This window comes from Armigeres subalbatus, chromosome 2 (assembly GCF_024139115.2).
Source record: "Armigeres subalbatus isolate Guangzhou_Male chromosome 2, GZ_Asu_2, whole genome shotgun sequence".
In the NCBI taxonomy this organism is placed as follows: Eukaryota; Metazoa; Arthropoda; class Insecta; order Diptera; family Culicidae; genus Armigeres; species Armigeres subalbatus.
Genome location: NC_085140.1, coordinates 165,577,540 through 165,582,745, shown reverse-complemented (window position 1 = coordinate 165,582,745; position 5,206 = coordinate 165,577,540).

The following is a 5,206-nucleotide window of genomic DNA, read 5'->3' as shown; positions in this document are numbered from 1 at the left end:
GTCTCTTTTTTCGACCTCAAGTCACTAAAGTCACTTTTTCTCGCAAAAAGTCACTATTTTCAACTATTTTGAAACTATTGACCAAGATTTAGAAAGCTTTATGTATCCATCGGATGATGCTTTGTTCATGGAAGAAATTAAATTACGGATCTTGGAAAAATGATCGCTCTGAAACTTCGCCAGCCATTTAACTCGCTGCTCTTATTGGCATACCGTACGTTTATAATAGATCCTTCAGACAAATGATCGTTATGTGGCGAGTTTTTTTTATTGACAAAACAACCTTATTTACTCTGTTATTTACTGTGTTTTGTTCCTCCTCGAGATGTCTTTAGTGGCCACGCAAAATTTGAACAACCTCTCCCAATAATGACCAAATGCTATCATTTTTTCCATAAATATGCTGAATGATCTTCATTGATAAAAATGCCAACATTCCACCACAATTTCAGGATTTTTGGATTTTGACAAGCCTCAATTTAAGGAGACTTGATCCCTCATTAGTCATCTATATAAAAATTTGTCTAAAAAATTCAAGAAAATATAATTTGTTCTCATTTTTTTTGGAACTGGAAAGATGTAATGAAGGGTTTGCTCTAAATAAATATTTATTGAGTAGATGTCATAGAAAGGGAATCAAGTCTCCCCAATTTTGAAGATTTCATGCGCTGTTTAATTCCATAGCAAAAATCGTTCATGAATACGCAGCAAGTCGGAAAATCTGCGTATTTTGTAGGAATAATATTTAAAAATTCAGAGAGCATGGTCGTCATTACAAGCAGGAGGATGAGCGTTCACTCCCAGGCTCGTTGTACATGAATCTTCATAATTTTTGTTTCGTTTTCTACCAAAACGATCAATATCTGTTGTTCCTGACGCACTAAAAATTCCAAAAACTTCCGTGGTACCAGTGACAAATTGTAGAATTCTCTGCTTTTTTTCTAAAGTAGGTGTTTAGCTAATCCAATTATTTCGCCGAGAAATCATTCTCGAGAAAGAAAAACAGGTGTTATGAGTGATAACCATATTTCGCTCACTTCCAGCGGAGCAAAAATGTGATTTGTTTGCAGACTACTCATAGTTTGGATCCTGCTTTTGACTGATATTGAGTAAAATTTTCGTGGAGTTAAAAGAGAGGGCAATACAATTTTACTTAGTCACTGAGTAGATATTCTCAATACAGTTGATAACCTGAATTGGGGGATAGCGAAGTTGGATTTTTCTCACAATCCGTACGTTAAACCTAACTTCGGTAGCGCTGTTTTCATATCGCGAAGCGCTTCCGAAGTTAGGTTTATCGTACGGATTGTGAGAAAAATCCAACTTCGCTAGCCCCCAATTTCGGGTTTCAACTGGATTGAGAATAAGCGTGTACGATTTTCGTTTCTCTTCTGAGTTTGTTTCTAAGAGATAAGAGTGGTGAGTGAAAGATGTTTTCCTCCACAAATTACGGAAACAATATTTTCCTTCGACCCAAAAACGCTTGATTTCGTCTCATCGAACTTGCAACTGAAATTGGAAGTCACTATTTGGTCAGTTTTTCTACAACTGAAAGTCACTATTTGGTCCCTTTTTTCGTCAGCTTTGGTCACTAAAGTCACTATTTTGAGTGGCTCCGATCGCTACCAGCCTTGTAGTGCCCACTTCATTCTTGCGCAGAGTCAAGAGTGAGAGAGAGAGAGAGAGAGAGAGAGAGAGAGAGAGAGAGAGAGAGAGAGAGAGAGAGAGAGAGAGAGAGAGAGAGAGAGAGAGAGAGAGAGAGAGAGAGAGAGAGAGAGAGAGAGAGAGAGAGAGAGAGAGAGAGAGAGAGAGCGCGAGAGAGAAAAAGAGAAAGAGAGAGAGACCTATTTTGACTTAAATTTGTGAATGGCCACTTTTTCCGGGAACAACTGACCCCAAAGAATTCTGTAAAAAGTCTGGAACTGTACTAAAAATTCAAATCCAGTATACATCAAAAATTGGGATCCATCCAGATTGAATGTCTGAAAGCCCTTAAAAACAGATGTCAGGGACGTTATTTCTTGAATAACGCCGTACAAAGCACCATTGTTGCAAGGCATTGCAAGGATGGTGTTTGTGATAGATTCGGTTTGTACAATAAGGTGGGGGAGCGCAGCGAGCTAGGTAAGTGGATCAGGTAGAAATCGATTGGCGAATGTGGAGCCCAGTCGTGGTTGGAAGAGAGTGACCTCGAACCGTGTATTGTAACGTCAAATCGTTGATTCATAGATGCAAGCTAATGAAACCAATAAATCGTTTAATCTTTTAGACAAGATTCAAAATGTTCTCTAAATGTAAAATTTCCGCACTTCTTTTCCCACAGCAAGAGAGTTGGTGCTCAATGTAGATTTCGTCAAGAGCGCTGGGAGTCCACACTGCGGAAATTTTCCATAAAAAATAGGAAATTGTCGATAAAGAAATTAGGGTATGAGAATTAAATGAATATGAAATGTCCACGAAAAATGCACAATTTCCATAAACATATGAGAATTTTTCACAAAACAAAAATAAATTAGCACTTTTAAAAACAGAAATTGCAATTATAGAAAAAGAATTTTCCATAAAGAAAACAAAATGTTCCACGGAAAAAAATACAAAAAAGTCCCAATTGACAGAGACAACAACAAAATGAGAGAAAAATACGAGACGAACAAGGAAAAACGTAGACTGCGATCATATACACCACATTTTTTGTAAGTTGAATTCGGATCTAGTTCCACTTGGAATGTAGAGCCATTATAGAAGAAGAAGGCTATTAAGGACAATTTAAAAGCACCAAATATTGTAAAATTCTGGAAGCGACTAATCAAGAGTCGAATCCGCTAGAAACCATTAAGTAATTCCGAGCAATAAAAAATATTCCCTTACCTGAGAAAATTGAAGGAAAAGATAGACTGCTCTTGAATTAATTGGTTTAGGCTAAATGGCAAAAAGACACGTGTTCCACATAAAGCACCGCTGTATGTCAAATGTCATGCCACACTCCGGTCAGCCTATCATAAATATTGCACGCGCTCTCGTTGATCTTTCGCATGGTGGCTAACCGGAACCTAAACCATATTGTAACAAGACGGGTCATCTCACCCGGACCGGCAGCAAAAAAAGAAACCTCATTCATCGCGGAACGAATACCTGAGGCGAAATATGACAGCTGTTGCTACGTTCTCTGAAAGCATTCCTCAGAAATGTATACACCGCGCTTCAGGTTGTGTGTCAACTGCGGTTGAGGTTTGATGGGAAAAAATCCCTCCGGTACAAAACCATCATTCAGTAGGTAGCTTGGAGATGAAATTTTAAGCGAGCAAACGTTGGGAGATGTTTAATTAATTACCCAGGGGGATCTTGGATGTCCAACCGAACCGCACTGAAAGTCAAACCAAACGACGTGGCAGTGGCATTTTTTAATTATGACTGTCGACCGCGGCTTTCTCTACTTGACAGGCTTTATGAATATTATACACAGATTTGTGATTATCATGGAACAGGGAAGCTCGCTTTCCACTTGACAACAATCCCCATGTGATTTGAAAGAGGTGGAGCGTGTACTTTATAGTAAATATTTGCACTGCGTAGCTTCAACTTTGATATTGATTTAAATCAGCAAAATTTGCGCGTTGATTCAATCTAATTCCCTGTAGAGTTTCCAAGATGTATTCTTTGTCTGCATTTTGAGTAAACACTCATTGAAGATGTTAGCCATTGCAAATTTATTGCCATTTTTATTTAATGTGGATATACTACAGATCAAAAAATCGGTCAGCTTTTATGGTTTTCTCTTTTCGGTAATATTGTAGAGAATATTTGAATTTTGTCTTTAATTCCATTATTGTTGAAAATCTATTAAGGCTCTATAAACCGTAATCAATTTGATGATGAAGATGATTTTGTTCTCATTCGCACTAATACTAATGCAATTTTAGCCAAAATTCAATATTTCACTGCTATTCACCAACTTACCTCTGTCAACGTATATTCATGGTATTTTCATATGAATTTTTCACTCACCTAGCTAGTTAATTATTAATTAATTGGCTGAAAAGCGCCTAAAACTGCTTTTTTCCTAGACAAATTTTCGTATACTAATTGTACACACACCAAATCCGAACGATCGAAACACACCCATACACTTATTTTGAACATGCACTCAGTTTTTCACTTGTTCTTTTCTCGCCGTTTTCTTGATTTTATCACAACTTAACATAATTCACTACCTAACTTTCACTTTTGTCTTTGATGTTGAACACCAATTTCTGCACTTCATGTCGAAAAACCAACGAAAACTGCTTTAAAAAATTTGAAGTGAGAGACAAATTTGACGGCCGTACTGTGAATGTTGCAAAATTCGGAACACCCAAATTCACTACCGCATTAGGTGAAATAAAGCGCTCAAAATCTCGGCAAAGCAACTTAGTAATATCAAAACAATACATCGAATATGCTAGTCGACACGCAAACAACTTTATGCATATACACACTCAAATCGAAAATTTCAGCTCGGCAAATTTTTTTACTGATTTTATTCGGTAAAAGAAAATTTGAACCGAGAGCTCGGTTTATTTAAAAGATTTAACCGACTTTTGCACTTATTTTTACCGATGTCTCAGTTGTAAAAAATAAAATACTGAGATTCGGTAGTATGTTTTACCGATCAACTCTGTTTTAAGCAAATACCCTGCATTTGTCAAAAAATAAGCCGATCGCTCAGCAAAAATAAAAGCACTTTACTGAGCAACCGGTAAAATAAGTACCATGCTATCAGTTTTCGACCAGATGCCGCATGAATTGACGCCATGTTTTTTTTTGCATATCGGAGCTTCTAAGATATCTGATTGCGTTGCACGAATTTGTTTAGCAAGTAATTATAGCTACCGGTAGAAATTCTGGTCTATTTCAATATTCAGGTAAGTCCAAACATGCTTACCATCTTGTGCCACGATATTTATGTTAGTTTGCTAAAGTTTTGAGCGTTAATTTTTAACTTTCAGACAATGAAAAAAAAACTGTTACATCACGGACACGGTACGACGTCGCTACTCCCTGTATGTTTTGTGGTTAGAACTCGTGAATCTGAAACTAAAATAAGACTTCAGGTATGCAAACTGTTTACCAACAAGCTCTTTTCTTCAATAAATTACTCTCTACAACTTATTTAAGGGCGAGCGCTAATCCACAAGTATCACAACTGGCGAAAGCCAGCAACAGAAAA